At 31.9% G+C, this 20,627-nt stretch overlaps 1 long non-coding RNA gene across 1 annotated transcript in view; it reads right to left on the bottom strand.

The window, feature by feature from the left end:
• Window positions 1-15,934: 15,934 nt before the first annotated feature.
• The window catches only part of LOC147825865 (uncharacterized), a 162,053-nt gene continuing 157,360 nt past the window's right edge, over window positions 15,935-20,627 (bottom strand). Inside the window, exon 3 of the long non-coding RNA XR_015439954.1 lies at window positions 15,935-16,039. This is a non-coding gene — a long non-coding RNA (uncharacterized LOC147825865). The remainder of the gene's footprint in view (window positions 16,040-20,627) is intronic.

Below are 20,627 nucleotides of genomic sequence, written 5' to 3'. Positions count from 1 at the left end.
TTTGATAGAAGCATTTATTCCAATATATCATTGTAGTATTACTACCAAGTAACACATGATTGAGGGTCTTAAAAAGCAGTTTCATTAATTATTATTTTATAAAGCAAATTATCTTATCCTGTGGGTGGCATTAGAAAGAGTGGGGTTAATTTTGAATCTAAGGGTTAGAAGGAAGGAAAAAGTAAATAAAGGTATGATCAGTGAGCTACATAGTTTTCTCATTTTTGTGCTATGAAGCAGGAAGATTTTTGTTGGTGAAGTGCACTAAGGTATGACTGAAGATCAAATTTTTTATGTATGCTTCCTTGTTTGCTTTGTGTTTTCACATATTTCATGTAAGATACACCAAATGAAATTAAATATTGTTAAAACAAAAATAATCATATAGTATCCTCATTTCTTTATAAAACTGAAAGATTCTAAGGACAAAGTTAAAATCTTATTTTCTTCAAATTGACATCATTGTCATAAAACAGATACAAATAGATATCCAAATGATTAAAAATTCCATCAGTAAGAATAGTCTCAATTCACCAATAAAAAGAAACAGATTGGCAGAATGGATTAAAAATATGCTGCACATAAGAAACACATTTAACTCAAAAAGGAATAAATAGACTGAAAAATTAGAAAACAGTACTGCATGCAGCAGGAACACAGAAAAAGGCAAGGGTAGTTTCAAGCCAAGACTGATCAGAAGAGACAAACAAGGTCTCTACATACTTGTTAAGGAAAAATCCAAGGGAAAGAGATAACAATAACAAATACATAGGAACCAAGTACCAGCACACACAACTATATAAAACAAACACTAACAGATATGACAAATCAAATAAGCAGTTCTACAATTATAATGGGAATTTTCAATTATCCATTCTCATAAATAAACAGATCAGCTGGACAAACAAATCAACAAAGAAATATCAGAGCAGAAGCAAGCATTTGAATAAATGGACTTAGTAGATATCTACAGTTTTCCACCCAAAACAACAGAAGACACATTCTTCTCAGAAGCACATGAGACTTTCTCTGAAATACACCACATACTAGCTCATAGAACATGCTTAAGTAACTGCAGAAGAATTGAAGCTATCCCATTACCAGATCATAGTGCAAAAAAGTGGAAATAAATGGCAAAAGAAACCACAAAAAATACATAAACATATGGAAATTAAATAATACCCTTTTGAACAACAAATGAGTCTCAGATGAAATTAAGAAGAAATTAGACAGTCTCTACCATTAACTGATAATGTCAATATGACATGGAGTTCTTATGAGATGGATTGAAAGCACTTCTGTGAAGGAAATTTATAGCAGTGAATTCCCCTATCAGAAAAACAGGGCATGGTTAAATAAATAAGCTAATGTTGAACCTCAAGATTCTAGAAAAAGAAGAACAAGTTAAACACAAAGCTTGTACAAGGAAGAAATTATAAGGAAGAGAGCAGAAATTATTGCAATTGAGACTAAGAAAACAATAAAAAGAATCAATGAATGTAAGAGTTGATTCTTTAACAGGTCAAATAAAATATACAAAATTATCCAAAAAAGTTTTAAAAATGAAAGAAAAGCCCCAAATCCATGAAATTCAGGATGAAAAGGACAAAATCACAATGGTTCCTGAAGATCAACAGTACCTACTTTGAAAACCTATACTCTAATATGAAAAACTCAAAATACAATCAGATTCCTAGATCAAGAAAATATAAAATAAGAAGATATAAAAATTCTAAATAATGAAATATCAGTCAAAGAAATTGAAGAAGTAATAAAGAAACTACCAACAAAGAAAAGCACTGGTCCTAACAGAATCACCGCTGAATTCTACAAAAACTTTAGAGAAGATCTAATGCCACCACTCTTCAAAGCCTTTAATGAAATTGAAAGGACAACAATACTCCTAAGGTCATTACTGGAAGCAAGCATTACCTTGATACCAAAACAGAGAAGAATCCAAACAAAAAAGTAAACTACAGGCCAATCACTTTAATAAACATAGATGAAAAACCTCCAATAAGATAAAGGCAAACAGAATGTAGTAAATCATCAAAAAGACAATATCTACACCATGACCAAGTAGGATTCATTCCAGGGATTTCAGGGATGGTTCAATATATGCAAATCAATAAATGTAATACACCACATTAAATTAACTACACAATCATCACAATAAATACAGAAAATACATTTGACAAAGTTCAACACTCATTAAAGACAAAAATCCTAAAGAAAATTGGAATAACAAGGCTTTATCTCAATCTAATAAAAGGGATCTATGACAAACCAACATACAATATCATAGTAAATGATCAAAAACTGAAACCTTTCACTCTAAAATGGGGAATAAGACAAAGATCCCCACTATCAACACCCCTGTTCAATACAGTTCAAGAAACATTAGCCAGAGCAGTTACATAAGGGAAAAATAAAAGGAATATAGACAGGAAAGGAAGGAATTAAATTTTCATTATTTGCTGATGACATGATACTCTACACAGAAGATCCCCCAAAATTCACCAAAAGACTACTAGAATTAATAATTAAATTCAGTAGCATAACACAGTAGAAAGTCAATATGCAGAAATCAATAGCACTCCTGTACAAGAATGACAAACTCACTGAGAGAGAAATCAGGGAGATAACACCTATCGTACTAGTATCAAGAAAAATTGCATACTTAATAAGCAATCTAATGAAGGAAGTGAAAGATCTTTACATTGAAAAACTATGGGGCTGAGAAGCTGAAAAGCAGAGCTGCAGGGGCCACCTGTAGCACTGCCCATCACCCAGGGCACCAAGGAGCCCAGCCACGTGGCCGCCAGCAGCAACCCCCCTGCTCCCAGGCCTCTGGGCCAAGCCAGTACCTGGATCCACACTCTAGAGGTGCAGGAGGTCAATGAAGATCATTGTCCTGATCTCCAGAAGATAGAGAAGAAGTGAGCAACAGAAAGCAGGCCTTTCTGAGGCTCCTAGATGAAAATTGAAGCCCACTGGAAAAGAGAAGAAAATCTCTGCAATAAAAGCACACACTACCAAAAATTGTCATTTTCTAAGCTGTGATTGATGCTATTGTTGGTGACTGTATCACTTGGGGTAAAGTATTGTGATTGATCTAATCAGTTGTCCGTCCTGGTATACTGAAAACGAGATTGCCCAAGAGACTCAAAACCTAAAGACCAGCTACAGCTCGAAGACAACTCTGAGAAGCAATCATTCCATAAGGGTTCTAAATACAAGCAACAAAGATACTTACAATAAGCAATATTCAACCCAGGAATTCAATCAAAAACAGTACCAACAACAAAAATGGAAATGAGAAGACACCGAAGCTAGGTGCAAACCCAGACTTCCAGCTCACCAAAGGCAAATTTTAGGGGAAACAAGTTGGGAAATGTGATAATCAACCACCTGGACACCCTGAAATGATAGCACAGGAAGTAACAAAACAGATGGATGAGGCTCTAGAAAAATTCAAAACACAAATAATTTCCCATATAACTTCACAGATGGTGAACAGAATAAAAGACATGATTAGAGGCTCTAGAACAGAAACAGATAAAAAAAAAAAATAGATGAGCTCAAGACCATGATGGAAGCCATGAATGCCCAGTATAGGAAAGAAATGGAAACCATGAATGCCCAACATAGGAAAGAAATGGAACTCATGAAACAGATTCAAACAGATATCTGGGAAATTAAAAACTACTGAAAGTATTCACAGCACAATGAGCCAATGTGAAGACAGAATATCAGATATAGAAGACAGGATTTTGGCCAGTGACCATGAAAAGAGAGATCTCTTAAAAATAGAAAGGGACCATGAGAAATCAATCCAGCATCACTTAGATGATGCAAAGAAGAATAATACAAGACTTATAGGAATCCATGAAAAAGACAGAGAAATTACAAATGACATAAAAAACTGTTCACAGAATTAATAACAGAAAACTTCCCAAACAGAGCAAAAGAATTTGACATACAGGTAAGTGAGGCATATAGGACTCCAACTAGCCATGATCAAAAAGAGTCTATACCTAGACACATAATAATCAATCCCAGAATCCCAACAGAAGAACAAAATAATACAAGCAGTTAGGGAAATGAAACAAATCACCTACAAAGGAAAGTCCATCACAATCACAGCAGAATTTTCAAAGCAAACCCTCAAGTCAAAGACAGCCTAGAGTGATGCATTTCAGCCCTAAAAGAAAACAACCTCCAACTTAGACTGATGTATCCTGCAAAACTATCTTTCAAAATGGATGGGGAAATAAGATACTTCCATGACAAAGAAACCCTGAGAAACTTCATGAACACCAAACCAGCACTCCAAATAATTATGAACAATATCCTAGAAAAATTCAATGAAGATCACAACTCCATGAGGCACAATAGAGTAAATCCACCAGGATAGACAAGAAATTAAAGATAAAGGGGGGGAAATAAAAAATAAAAGCCAACAACAGGAAAATAATATGACAAGGAACAGTTAGTACATATCAGTTATAGCCATCAATGTTAATGGCCTCAATTCACCAATCAAAAGAAATAGATTGGCAGAATGGATTAAGAAGCAAAATCCAACAATAGGCTATATACAAGAAACACACCTAGCTCAAAAAGAAATTCATAGACTGAAAGTAAAAGGATGGAAAATAGTTTTCTATGCAATAGGAGCCCAGAAAAAAGAAGAGGTAGCTATCTTATTTGAAGGAAAAGTAGATTTTAAACCAAAACTAATTAAGAGAGACAAAGAAGGTCACTACATCCTTTTAAAGGGAAGAATCCAAGAGGACGAGATGGTAATCATAAATATATATGCACCAAATGCTAATTACCCCAACTATATAAAACAAATATTAATAAAAGTAAAAAACAAAATAAGCACTAATACATTTGTAGTGGGGGATCTCAAAACCTCACTGGCACAAATAGACAGATGAACTAGACAAAAAATCAACAACAAAATACTAGAAATGAAGAAGCTTTTGAACAAATGGACTTAATAGATGTCTACAGAGTGTTTCACCCCACAAAATCAGAATATGCATTCTTTTCAGCTGCACATGGGTCATTCTCCAAAATAGACCACATGTTAGCTCATACAACATATTTAAGTAAATGCAAAGCAAATGAAGTTATCCTCTATATATTGTCAGACCATAGTACAATTGAACTGGAGCTCAATAGCATAAGAAACTGCAAGAATTCCACAAACATATGGAAATTGAATAACACTCTCCTGAACAATCAGTGGGTCACAGAGGAAGTTAAAGAAGAAATTATACAGTTTGTACAATTAAATGATAATACCAATAAAACATACAGGAATCTATGGGACACAATTAAAGCAGTTCTATGAGGGAAATTCATAGCCTTGAATGCCCATACTAGGGAAACAGAGCGAGCTCAAATAAAAAACCTAATGCTGAAACTTAAGCTACTAGAAGATCAACACAAACCCAAACCTCATACAAGGGAGGGAATTATAAAGATCAGAGCAGAAATCAATGCAATGGAGACTAAGAGAACGATACAAAAAAATCAATGTATCAAAGAGTTGGTTTTTCAAAAGAATGAATAAAATCAATAAACTCTTAGCCACCCTTAACAGACAAAAGAAAAAAAAAGGCTCAAATCCATGCAATTAGGAATGAAAAATGTAAAGTCACAACAGACCCAGCAGACATCCAGAGGATCATCAATACTTCAAGAAACTTTACTCTAATAAAATGGAAAACACAGAAGAATTGGACAGATTCCTAGATACATATGAATTACCAAAATTGAAAGAAGAAGTTATAATTCTAAACACCCAAATTACAATAAGTGAAATTGAAACAATAATTGAAACTTTATCAACAAAGAAAAGCCCAGGTCCTGAATGCTACAAGACATTTAGAGAAGAACTATTGCCACTACTCTTTAAACACTTCAATGAAATTGAAAGGGAAGCATGGCTTCCAAATTCATACTTGGAAGCAAGTGTTAGTTTGAGAAGAACAGAGAAATACCCAAATAAAAACGAAACTAAAGGCCAATCTCTCTAATGAACTAGATGCAAAAAATCCTCACTAAGATACTGGCAAACAGAATACAGAGGGTCATCAAGAAGATCATACACCCTGACCAAGTCATATTTATCCCACAGATGCAAGGATGTTTCAACCTACATAAATCAATAAATGTAATACACTATATTAACAGAGCTAAGGATAAAAACCATACGATCATCTCAATAGATGCAGAAAAAACATTCAACAAAATTTGACATGCATTCATGGTAAAAATCCTACAGAAAATTGGGATAGATGGTCTTTATCTCAACCTGTAAAGGATATCTATGAAAAAACAATAGCATACATCATACTAAATTGTCAAAAACTGAAAAAAAAACCTTCACAGTAATATCAGGAAAAAGAAAAGGATATACACTATCACCACTGCTATTCAATATAATTTTGGAAACATTAACCATAGCAATCAGACAAGAGAAAGTAATAAAAGGAATAAAGATAGGAAAGGAAGAAGTTAAACTGTTATTATTTGCTGACGATATGATACTCTACATAGAAAGCCCAAAAAACTCCACCAAAAGACATGTAAATTTATTTGACAGATTGAGTAGAGTAGCTGGATACAAGGTCAACAAAAAAATCAAAGCCTTCTTGTGCACAAATTACAGACTCACTGAAAAAGAAATTAGGGAAACAATTCTTTCATGATAGATTTCAAAAAAATGAAATATCTAGGAATCAATCTAATGAAGGAAGCAAAAGACCTCTGCACTGAGAACTACAGCACTCTGAAAAAAGAGAACAAATAGGATATAAGAAAATGGAAAGACATCCCCTATTCCTGGGTAGGAAGAACTAATATAGTGAAAATGATCATTCTTCCAAAACTGTTATACAAATTCAATGCAATCCCAACTGAAATACCAACAGTATATTTTAAAAAACAAGAGAAAACAATCCAAAAATTCATTTGGAACAAGAAGAGACCTAGAATAGCAAAAGCAATTCTAGGCAACAGAGAAATGGCAAGGGGTATGACAATCCCCAGCTTGAAACTATCCCACAAAGCCCTAGAATAAAATAACCGCATGGTACTGGCAAAGAAACAGACCCAAGGGTCGGTGGAACAGATTAGAAGATGGATAAACAACTCCAGAAATACTCAACTACCTCATCTTTGACAAAGTAGCCAACCATCCTCACCGGAGCAAAGATAGCCTCGTTAACAAAACAGTGTTGGAAAACCTGGATTTCAACCTGTCAAAGATTAAAACTAGACCTATATCTCTCACCATGCACTAAACTAAAATTGAAGTCGATCAAAGATTTAAGTATTAAAACAGAAACACTAAACTTCTTGGAGGATGTTAGGTACAACTCTCCAAGACACTGGCATAGGAAAAACTTTATGAACAAATCTTCAGTAGCACAGGAATTCCACAAAGAGTCAACAACTAGGATCTCTTCTTATTAAAATGCTTCTGTACTGCCAGACAAACCACCAACAGAACTAAGAGACAACCTACAATGTGGGAAAAAAAATACCAGCTGTTCCTCAGACAAAGGTCTATTATCTAGAATATTTAAAGAACTCAAAAAAATCGGATCCCCCAAATATAAAGACCCAATTCAAAAATGGACATCTGAAATGAAGACATTTCTCACATAAAGAAGTAAAAGCAGCAAGTAAACATAAGAAAAAATGTTCAACATCACTGGTCATTCGAGAGATGCAGATGAAAACAACCCTGAGATTCCACTTCACCCCAGAAAGAGTGGCTGCTATCAAGAAATCAACCAATAACAAATGCTGGCAGGGGTCTCAGGAGAAAGGAACCCTTCTCTATTGTTGGTGGAGGTACAGACTGGTGCAACTACTGTGGAAATCAATATGGAGATACCTCAGACAACTAGGATTAGAAGTCCCATTTGACCCAGCTATTCCTCCGTTGGGTATGTTCCCCCCAAAATTAAAAGCATCATACCACAGCGATATATGCTCACCCATGTTAATAGCGGCACAGTTTTTAATAGCTAAATCTTGGAAACAGCCCAATTGCCCATGAACTGGAGACTGGATAAAGATGTGTTTTTTTATAAGATGGAATACTACTCAGCAATAAAAAATGAGAAACTAGAGACATTTATAGCTAAATGGATGTCCAGTGAGGCCATATTCTTAAGTGAAATAAATAGGACAGACGTGTAAATACTGAAAAGTTTCTCTATTGTGAAAAACCAAAAGTGTAAATAAGGATCTGAATGTATAATTGGTAATGTGAAAAAGGAAGAAAAGGTCTAAAGGAGTAGGTGAACTGGGAGGGGTAAGGGAAAGGAAAAAAGGGAAAAGAAAAAATATGAGAAAAGGAAAAAATGGAAACAAAGTCTTTGTAAATAGGGAAGGGTGGAGGGGGTGAAGGGAGAGCAGGGGAATAGGGAAAAATAAGAAACAAGATACATCATGTAAAGGTACAAGACCCCAGTGATGACTGAAACTGTATTGTATACCTAAAATGTACCAATAAACTTAATGAAAGAAAAAAAACTACGGTACTCTGAAAAAGGAAATAAAAGAGGGTATGAGAAAATTGAAAGAAATCCCCTATTCTTGAATAGGCAGAGTATAGTGAAAATGGCCATACATCCAAAACTTTTAAACAGGTTCAAGATGATCTCAATCAAAGTATCAGTAACATTTCAAACTAGAAAAAAAAAATCCTAAAGTTCATATGGAAACAGAAGAGACCTAGAATATCAAAAACTATTTTGGGCAACAAGGGAAAGTCAGGGGACATCACAATTCCTGATTTGAAGTTATACTAGAAAGCTAACATAATAAAAATTGCATAGTATTGCCAAAGAAACAAACCTCAGGATGAATGTAGCAGAACAAAAGGTACAGAAACAACTCCAAGCACACTCAGTTACCTTATCATTGACAAAGGGGCCAAACAATTTCTCCTCCCCTTTAATCAATACTACTAGGAAGACTGACTTTCCACATGTGTAAAACTCAATCTGAACTCCTATCTTTCATCATCCACTAAACTAAAATTGAAATATATCAAATATATAAATATAAAAACAATCATGAAAAATAGAATAGGTAAACCTCTCAAAAATATTTGCAGGCAAATAGTTTATGAACAAACATTGATCACACAAAAATTACTACAAAAAGTCAACAACTTGGATCATACCAAATTATAAAATTCTTGCACAGTGAAAGTAAACACCAACAGAATAAAGAAGCAGGGCCGGGGATTTAGCTCAGTGGTTTCGGCGCCTCCTTCACAAGTGCAGAATGAAGAAGCAATCCACAAAATGGGAAAAAAATTTTTACCAGCTACTCCTCGAAGGACTATCATCTAGAATATATAAATAACTCAAAAAATCAGTCCCCCCAAATTTAAATACTAAGCCCAAAGGTGGACATCTGAAATGAATACACATTTCTCAGATGAAGATGTACAAAGAACAAATAATTTATATTAAAAAAATTTCAACATCACTAGTCGTTCAAGAAAGGCAAATTAAAACAATACTGAACTTGCATTTCACTCCAGAAAGAATGACTACCTTCAAGAAATCAACCAATAGCAAATGTTGGCAAGTTTGTGAGGGAAAAAAAGAACCCTTTGTTATTGTTGGTGGAAATGTAAATTGGTACAAGAACTATGGAAATCAGTATGGAGATTCTGCAAAAAACTAGAACTAGAGATTATATTTTACCTACCTATTCCCCTTCTAGGTATCTTCCCAAAAGAATTAATTCTAACATACCATCATGATACATGTATTGTTATTTTTACAGCAGCACAATTTATAATAGCTAAATCTTGGTACATTTTAGGTATACAATATAATGATATTCATCATTGAAAATTTGCACCTTTACATAATCTGTCTTGGTTCTCATTTTTTTCCCATTCCCCTGCCCTCCCTTCAACCCCTCCATCCCTCCCAATTTACAAAGACTTCGTTTCCATTTTTTCATTTTATCATATTAATTTCATTCCCTTCTTTCCTTTCCCCTGCCCCTCCCACTTCCCCTTACCCTTTGCCCCTTTTCTTCCTATTATATTAACTAAATCTTGGAAAGAGCCCATATGTTCATCAACAGTTGAATGGATAAAAAAATACAGTATTTACATACAATGAAGAACTACTGTGCTATAAAGAAGTATAAAGTTGAGTCACTTTTAGGTAAATGGATGCATCTTGATACTATAGTGTTAAGTGAAATGTATAAGGCACACAGGTTTAAATATCTCATTGCCTCTATTGTATAAGAAACCCAAAGGGTAAATAAGGAGCAAAATGGAGAATGGATATTGGAAAATAGAAAGACCAAGTTCAAATGGGAAGGGGAACAAAGGAAGGGAAAAGTAAAGGGAAGGAAAGGAAAAGAAAGAAAAAAAGAGAATAGAAAGGGAAAAAATGAGAACAAGGCTTTAGTAAATGGGGAGGAGAAGAAGATCTGAAGGGAAGGGAGGGGAATGGGGAAAAATAATAATTAAGACATTATGTATAGGTACAAATTCTCTATGACTTGATCATTATGTATGCAAATATATACTAATAAAAATAAATTTAAAAAGCAAATTGACATCAAGTGTAGTAGTTATACATAGTTAAGCATTTAGCAAATATTTAATGTGCATTGAGAATATGTGTAAATGATTAATTGAAAATTCCAAGACCCAATTTATCTGAGAATACAGTATTGTGTATTCAAAAATATTTAAGCATTCTTATCTAGCTACAATTTTTTTTTAGTTTTTGCATTATGAATATTCTTTGGTAACACCATTCAAAAAAAACTTTAAAAATATTTTCACCATTATAGATAATTTCCTCATACCCTCCTCAGTTAATTCCCTCTTTTGATAGAAAATTCTATGCATACTAACAGAAATATAAGTAAATTTTTCAAGCTACATCAAATTTGTTTATTCCCCTATCAAGTAACATTTGGAATTCTTCTCTATTTGGATATAAAGAATAAAACTGTTATAGACATTCTTCTGTAATTGATTTTATGAACATGAGCATTATTTTATTAAATGTATGCTTAAGAGTAGAAATGAAAGTTTAACATAAATATATGTTAAAATATATAAGAAACTGAAAATAGTTTTTCAAAGTGATTCCTTCATTTACATTTCAAGCAGAAATATAAAATAGCTACTGTTCTGAAACATTTTTTTCAGCATTTGAAATTTTTAGTAGTTTTAATTCTATCCCTTTTAATTTTAATGCAGAAGTATTGCATTGTTTTACTTTGGATTTCTTTCATAATTAATATTGGTGAGTGCATTTTCAAGTTCTTTGGTCTCTGGGATGTCCTATATTATGAAATGTGTGTTTGACTAGCTTTGTCTATTTTCCAATAATTTATTAAAATGTCTCAAATACAAATAAAAGTTGAGAAAATTACACTGTATATTTATATACTCATAGCTTAACTTCAACATTAACTATACTTGATCTATCACATGTCAATAAGTCAAACCATCAGTTTGTCCATTTTTCAAGTCCTCTTGTAAAGGCATTATTTAGAAAATAACAGACATCAGTACCAACCCCAATATGTATACTGTTAGCTAGGTATGCACTTTCTTCATAATTTTCTGGCTTCAGTACACTGAAGTTCTTGGGTTTGTGCATAGATGTCTTTGCTGGGTTTTCAAATAATGTCATTTTGTGCACATAAATATTTTTTAGTTCCTCCCTTTTTTTCCAACTATTTTTCTGGCAATCCAGTTACAAATAGTCTATTCTGTCAGTTATTATCCCACATGACTTTTGTTTGTTTGTGTGTTTAAAATCTGTGACTCATTTTATGTAACTTTCATCAGATTACTTTCCAGTTGTCTATCTTAACTACTACATCTAGTTTGTTTTTATTTTAGATTTACTTGTGTTCATTTCTCTTTAATAACTTTGTAGCAGGAAAAGTCTTTTTACTATGTATCAATTTATGTATATTTACCATCCTACATATTATTAATCCCGATGGAAGAGCAATGTTCTCTGTGTTTTTATACATCCTAAATAAAACCGAAATACTCAAAAGTGAAATGTTGGCTTATGTACATTTTTATAGATTTCTAAATTTTGTGAGTCAGAAGTATTGATATATCTATGTCTATGTCTGACAGCTCTTACACAAAGATATGTGCTAAGTAGAAATTTAATTTTAAAATGTAAATAGTATATAACATTTATGTATGTAATTAATAAAATGTGTCTCCCTTAAATGTATATATGTTAATGTGTAATTTTACATATTTGAAAGACTGTCCAGAGGTAAATAATACAGTGAATGAGATACAAGACTTTGTAGCAAGGCTACAAATCTAGATTTTCATTTTTACCTGTTTCTAACTTTTATCTGGAAAAGTTAGTTAATTTGTCTTGTATTTATTTCCATATGTGCAAAATGGGGTAATATATTTACAATATAAACAGTGTTAATACATATCAAACACATAGAACATCTGAAAAAAATATGTTCTTTTAAAAAATATGTTCTCTTGTGCCTTCACTTTCTCATCAATGTTTAAGCACAGATAACCATGTATTTTGATTCTTTCCACAAAAAGTTGCTTTTGTCCATTGTAATCATTCATATAAGCAAAACTGTAAATTATCTATTCTTATAGTAGACTTCTTTCACTAATTATTCTTGTAAGACTCATCTCTTGTTGTGTCTATCAATCGTTCATATATTGTATTTGGCAGTACTCCATTGTTTAAGCATACCACAGGTGTTTGGAGTTATTCTTTTATTTTGTTAGCATTTGTATTTGTAATTTCATCTTGTTTTATATCCATTGCCCCATTGGTGGAGACAAAGACTGCTATGAACCAAATAGTTAAATAACTTTTTCTGTGGCCAGGGATTTAGCTCAGTTGTTCCACCACCTGCCTGGCAAGTGCAAGGTCCAGAGTTTGATTCCCAGTATCAAAAAAACCTGTTTTTCTATAGATATTATTTTCATTTCTATTAAGTAACTAACAGTGGCTTTATTGGATTATAATTATGTTTTTGATTGATATTGTATAAAATTGGGAGACATTCTCTCGTGGTTGTGCCCACTTAAACTACAATGAAAAATGTTTCAGAAAATCAGTTCATCCACTGTGTAACCAATATTGCTTTCTTTAATAGTTTTAATCCTGTCCATTTTTTATGGAGTATTAAGGAATATAACTTCTAAGACATGTCTGCCTTCTGCCTAACCACAGAAAATTAAAGGTACAAAATTCAATTTTTGTTATCATATTAAACATCTTCAATCATTTTTTCATGCAAATGTCATCTGAGTATTTTCCTTAAACTTTCTAGATTGTCTCTGAATCTATTTGGGGTTTACTTCTATGTCTCAAAGACTGGGTCTATAAATGTTTATGACAGATTTCTTTTTATCTTTATTATGATAGAATAATTTGTAACATTCTTGGAATTTTTAAAAGCACTTTAGTTTATTTATAATGGTATATTAATTGAAGCCTTAAAACTTTGTAACATACTCAAATATTTTTTGCAATCATGGAACAATTCTAGGCTGATTTTTACTTTGACAATGTTTGGCTCTGAGAGTCATTGAATATTGGAACACTATTTTTCTACTAAGTCCTACACACTTAATATTATTATAAATTATCTTTCCTAAGTAAACAATTCCTTCTTTACTTTATTTCAAATGTTATCTTATCACACACAGTTAAAAATTTAAATTGACACTTTCCATGTTATTCTGGAAAGCTTATTAGTCAGAACCCACATTCATTTTCTGTTTTTCAAGCTAGCTCAGTTGACAGTATTTTTAATATTTTCAGTGCTACAATCTGAAGTTACTATTCCCCAGTCTCCAGCAACAATGCCTGGACTATTATTCTCTGTTCTGCTAAAAGTTCTTTTTACTGACCTTTCAGCCTCTACTTGCTACTTTTTCCCTTAACAAATGTTATACATTACAGTATTTGTTTTTATTTTTGTTGCAGCAGCACTTCATCCCTAGGTACCTATTTCTATTTTTAACACTCTCTGCCACATAATATACCACACTGGAAATTGTTGGCTAAAATAACAAGTCTATTATTTCTCATGATTCTTTACAGTAACACACAAAATCACTCTCACATGGTTGTGGTTATCGGAGAATTTAATGAAGGCTGGTGTATAAAAAACTGACACACTTAAATGGAATAAAACTTTTCCATAAAATAAAAATTTCCACACAAAAATTTTTTATGGAATATCCAATAAACAAATCTCTTTTTTTATGATTTTACTATGACTGATACACTAGCTATCTTTAGATAGTAAGCACTAATGTCTACAAAATCTATATTGTCATGTTTTTCCATTTGTGAAGCCAGGAAAGAGCAAGAGGATACATGCTACCTATCTTTCTGGATATCTCAAAGTGCTTTTCAAAGTTTCTATTTATATTTAAAAGTGTTTCAATATAATGATTTGCCTTACTTAAAATAGCTCATATCTCAGTTATACTATGTATGTAAATCACTGCATTGTATGTTATGACCTCAGAGAAGAAGACTGGAAAGTTGTGATGAGAAGAAAGAAGATAAGTGTTCATACAATTGTCTCCACAATAATTATTGTGATTAAAAACAAACAGAAAACTACCCACACATTGGCCATCTACATAATTTATCATGAACTAGTTTTATTTCAATTGAGGTAAACTGCCTATTGAATTTATTATTTCTTTACTCATATTTTTCTATGTATCTGTAAAGTAAATTTTCCTTTCTTTGAAGCAGATATACACATCCAGGTATAGTGACAGAGACAGAGAAACAAAGAAATAGACAAAGACACTAAGAAGCACAAGGTGTTAAAACAGTAAGGCTCACTCTGAGTAACAGGACCATAATGGTGGTCTGGATATGTTCTTTATTATAATATGGCACTCTAAATTCTTGAAAAAAAAATATAGAATTTATAAACTCTTAAGACAATAAATAAAAATTTAAATTTGCTTTCTCATTTTTGAGGGTTATAGTAAAGCATTCTGAAGTAAGTTGCTTTAAATTACTCAAACATGCTTCAGAGTATAAGTTAAGTGTTTAAATTTATATACCTTTAAGATAGTTTTCAGACTTAACTGATTTGACAAGTACACTACTTGTACTTGTAGATTTACTATCCTTTGAAAACATAAGCCATTTAAATTCATGGTTAGACCACCTGATTACTGTGGTATAATTCTTTGATTGATACCTGTAAATTGTTGAATTTCCAAGTCCAAAGAAAATAAATTTCTCTCAGAGAAGCATATTTAAATGTTTGTATCATTTTTGTAAAACTAATTTTTCTTTACAATTATTCATTTAATTATAATTCAATGTTTCTGAAGCTAACTATGAAATATTTTATACGCATTACAATGAGACAATTCTACTCAGTTCCTTAAGTAGTTAACAATGAAAGAAACTTAATTGCACTATTGGTATTACAAAAATAATGATAGTGATATCCTTGGACTGATAAGTAGACCCAATGATATTCAGACTTAGATTTGCTTTTGGCAGAGCAAAACACTTACTTTTGAGTTTTTCTGATTCAGAAACTTGTTCATTCCCTTTTTTTAAACATCAGGTAGGTATGAAGTACTTCCCCTGATCCATGAAGGATACATTTCATGAACCCCATTAGACACCTGAAAACATGGATAGTACCAAACGCTTATGTTGACAATGTTTTTTCCTATCTATATACATTTATTGTAAAATTTAATTAAAAATTAGGCACAAGAGAAATTAATACTAATAATTAATAATAAAATAGAACATTTATTAACAATTGCATTGCAATAATAGTTAATGTATTTGTTTTTTCTCTGAAAAAAATCTTATTGAATTGTACTCACCCTTCTGTCATGTGATGTTGTGAGCTGATACATGACTCCATGGTACAAGGAGGTGGGGTGAGTGTCAGTGTTATGATGTAGCTTCAAGCTACTGTTGACCTTCTGGTAGACCTTTAAGAGAAGAGTATGTGCTTTGAGTGATCATAATTTCTGCTTTGGGTGATCTTGATTTATAATTTAAATCTTTAGTAGAGTGGCAAAATATTTCATTATAGTACTCTAAAAAGATTCAATTTAAATAATTTTTTCTGGAATTGTTTATTTGATGTTTTTAGAACATGCTTTACTCTGGGTAACAGAAATCACAGAAAGTGAAGTTGTAATTGACTAGCTTATACTCAGTAGACACCTTTATATACTTGGCTGTATATTATCCAGGAGTTAGCACTGGTATTATTCTACTCAAGAAACTTTAATTCATGGATAACACATTTTTGTAATAAAACAATCTTCAGGAACCACAAGGGTATTCGATGTCCTCTAAATGACTTGCTTGCTAAATTTAGTGAAGATTCTGTAGTATTTTGCATTTAAAATTAACTTTATACTTGAGCAAACAAGAATCTTATTTATCCAGGATAAAATATTTTATTTAAAAAATTGTATACATCACTTAGAGTAGACATCTGTTCATTCTATCTTTGAAGTACTGATGATTTGGCACATTCAGACGGAACTGGTCCTACATCTTAACCAAAAATTACAAAAGTAAAGTTAACCCAGTATAAAAATTTAAATCACTTAAAAGGGAAATGAATGAAAGTTTATTTTAAATTCCCTAATTTAGTTACTCTTTTCTCAATTTTTTATTATGAAAATTTTCAAGTGTACATGAAATTTGAAAGAATTTTATGGTGAATATATTTAAGTCCACCAGCTATATATGAACAGTAATATGTTTATGCAAATCATCAACTGCCACTTAATATTTGTATAACTTTTAAATATTGTAAAATTTGTAATGAAATACACAGATTTTAAATTTACATTTTAAGACTATCTGTATGTATACCTGTATAACAAGAATTGTTGTCTATATTTAGAACATTATTATAACAACCAAAATATTCATGCCAATTGGTATAATTTTCTACTCTAAGAAAAAGTGTTCTGCTTTCATTTTCTACCACAGATTAATTTTGTCTATTCTAGAATGTTATATAAATTTATTCAAGTAATGTGTACTCCTTTGTAAAAGACATTTTATACTTTGAATAATATTTCTAATATTTATTTATGACACTGGAGAGGGTTTATTCTTATTTTCTTAGGAAACTGTTTTAAGAGTATTTTTGAAAGAGAGTACATAGAAATGACTTACACATTATTAATAGTGCATTTGTCAACTTTATTACACTTAATTTTACAGAATGAGACATATGTCAGCTGCAAATTATAAAGGATAATTATTATTTTCCTTTTAAAATGATATAATAAGATATTTAAACACAGAAATTCAATCACATTGCCTTTCTGAATTTTTTATTTTTTGAACGACTTTAGGTTCACAGCAAAATTAAGAGAAAGGTACAGAGATTCCATATAAACTCCTGGCACCCACACAAGCAAAAATTTCCCATTGTCAACATTTCCCACATCAGTAGTGCATTTGTTATAATCAATGAACCTAAACTTACACATTTTTATCATTTGCAAACAACCAATTGCATAACCTTCACTCTTATATGCTATAGATTCAGAGAAATCCATAATGCTAATGTGCCATTACATTATCATACTGTTATGATTTAAATTGAAAATGTCCCTAAAATGCTCAACTGTTCATAAGTGGGGCTTTTGGAAGGTGTTTGCATTATGGAGCTGCTACACTATTCAGTGGATTAACCCATTAACAGTTCACAGCTGAATGTGCAGTTATGAGGTGAATACTTTTCAGAAGATGTGTGTAAATGCGAATGCGATGTGGAAGGGTGTATTCCTATCCTTGGGTCCTCCATTCTTCCTCTGTATCCTGGATGCCATGGTATGAGAAGCTTTCCTCTGTCATCTTTTCTCCTTTGAAACCAGCCAAGCTTACACTAAACTCTCTGAAAGTGTGAGTCAAAATAAACCTCTGCTCCTGTAAGTTTTGGGTGGCAACTATTTTGTACTAGTGATGGGAAAGTGATTTAGACACATACAGAATAGTTTCACGACCTTACATATCCTACATGATTTGCTCAATCATATCCCAGTCCTTCCAGGAAAAGGAAGTCATGGATCTTTTTTATTATCTCCATAGTTTTGCCTTTTTAAAAATATCACATTGTTATAACATTAAAGCACATACTTTCAGACTGACTTCTTTTACTAGTAATGTAGATTTAAGTTTCCCTCACATCTACAATTGTTTAATAGTTCATTTTGATTTAGCAATGAGTGCTATTCCATTGTCTGGATGTACCATAGTTTCCCCATTCATGTAATGGAAGAATTTTTCTCAAGTTTTGGCAGTTATGAATAAAGCAGCTATATACATCCTTTTGTACAGAAATAAACTTTCAACTCATTTGGGAAAATAACAAGATTATTGCTAGATCTTATGCTAATGCTATGTATATATACCAGTGTTATAAGAAACTCACAAATTCGATCCAAATGTTGGCATGCCATTTAGCATTGCAAAATGAATGAATAAGAATTTCTTATGTTCCACATCCACACCAGGATTTGATATTAGTTTTCTGGATTTAGAAGGTTCGAATGGTTGTGTTGTGTCATTTTCTTTATGTGTTAATTTACATTTGCTTGAGGATAGATAGATGAAGCCTCTTTTCATAGACTTATGTATTATATGTATGTATTTTGGTAAGGTATTTACTGGTCTTCTATTTTTTTTTATCAGCTTTTCTGTTTTGTTATGTTTGACTTTTAAAAATTCCTTACTATTTTGCATAACAATCTTTTATGAGATGTCTTTTACAAATGTGCCATGGTCTATGTGTGTTTCTTCTGTTCTCTTGACTCAGTGCATATTTTTAAAAATTTGATAAAGTCCAAATTATTAATTCTTTTCTTCACTGATTGTGCTTTTGGTGTAATATTTTAAAAATAGTTGCCAAACACAAGATGATCTATATATCTTCTTGTTATCTTCAAGGATACTTATAGTTTTTCATTTTATATTTAGTTTGTTATCCATTTTAGCTTTATTTAATTAATTTATTTATTATTATAATTATATGTCCAGTTGTTCCAGCACTATTTATTTAAATATCAATTTTTGCTCCACTGTATTTACTTTGCTCATCGACCAGTAGGCTATATTTATTCAAGTCTATTTTTGATTTCTCTATTTTTGACATTTATCTTTTTCTATTCTTTTAAAAATGCCACACTGTCTTTTTTTTAAATTATATTTTATTGATAGATTTTAGGTGCATAATATAATGACATTCATAATCTCTCTTGGTTCTTACTTTTTCCCCCTTCCCCTGCCCTCCCTGCAGCCCCTCCATCACGCTGTCTTTTGTAAAGGACCTACAGCAATAGCATGTGTGCATGTGTGTGTGTGTGTGTGTGTGTGTGTGTGTGTGTAGGACTAGGAACTGAACCCAGGAACTATGAACTGAGCTATATTTCAGACCTTCTTTTTTAACATGTTTTATTTGATAGAAGGTATTGCTCAGACACTATGTTGCCCAGACTGGACTTCAACTTGTTATCCTCCTGTCTCTACCTCTCAGAGAACTGGAATTACAGGCATGCACCACCATCTCTAGATCTACAATAAATCCTGAAGTTAGGTAATGAGGTAATGTCAATCCTTCAAATATGTTCATGTCCTTTATTGTGTTATTTGCAGTATACCAACTCTGTATATAAATTTTAGAATCAATTTATTAAAGACCATGAAATAACTTGCTGTTATTTTGCAAAAGATTGCATTTAAACTATAGGTCAAGTTCAGATAAACTGACGTTTTCACAGTACCCATGAACAGGAGTACCTCTCCATGTATTTACTACCTCTTTTATTTTTCTTTAGATTTTTTGTAGTTTTATACACATATATTTTGTAGTTTTTAAAGATACCTCAGTATTCCATTTAGAGGGCACTAATGTAAATAATAATGTGGTTTTAATTCCCCACTTATGTTTTTAAATTCCCACTTCTCATTCCTGGTAGACAAGAAAGTAATTGACTTTTGTAAGTTAGCAATGTACTCTGCAACATTGCTATAACCATTTATTAGTTCCAGGAATTTTTTATGTCTATCAATTCAGATACACTGCATAGAAAAACCATGTTACCTTTACACACACACAAAAAATTATTCCTTCCTTCCTGATTGGAATACTATTTATTTTATTTACTTATTTCATTGCATTAATAAGATTTAAACTATAATTTTTGAAAAGAGAATATTCTTACCTTTTTTCTGATCTTAATATGAACTTCCTAGTTTCTCACCCTCAACTATGACATTTTCTACAGGTATTTTGTAGGTAATTTGGTAGATATAACTTGAGAAATTCTGCTTCTATTCTTAGTTTATTGAGTTTTTATTGTGAATGAGTATTGAATCTTGTTAAAAGTTTTTTCTGAACCTATTCATATGATTATGTGATACAACTTTGTCATTGTGTATAATTATTTTATACATTGTGAATACTATTGTCTAATGTTTTGTTGAAATATTTCTGTCTGTATTTAAGATAGATATTGGTATGTTGATTTTTTCCTGTAATATCTTTGG

The sequence above is a fragment of the Heterocephalus glaber genome, unplaced genomic scaffold (assembly GCF_053883595.1).
Source record: "Heterocephalus glaber isolate CG9 unplaced genomic scaffold, H.glaber_assembly_v1.0 deba00001481, whole genome shotgun sequence".
NCBI classification, from domain to species: domain Eukaryota; kingdom Metazoa; phylum Chordata; class Mammalia; order Rodentia; family Bathyergidae; genus Heterocephalus; species Heterocephalus glaber.
This window is presented reverse-complemented; position numbering and strand designations above follow the sequence as displayed.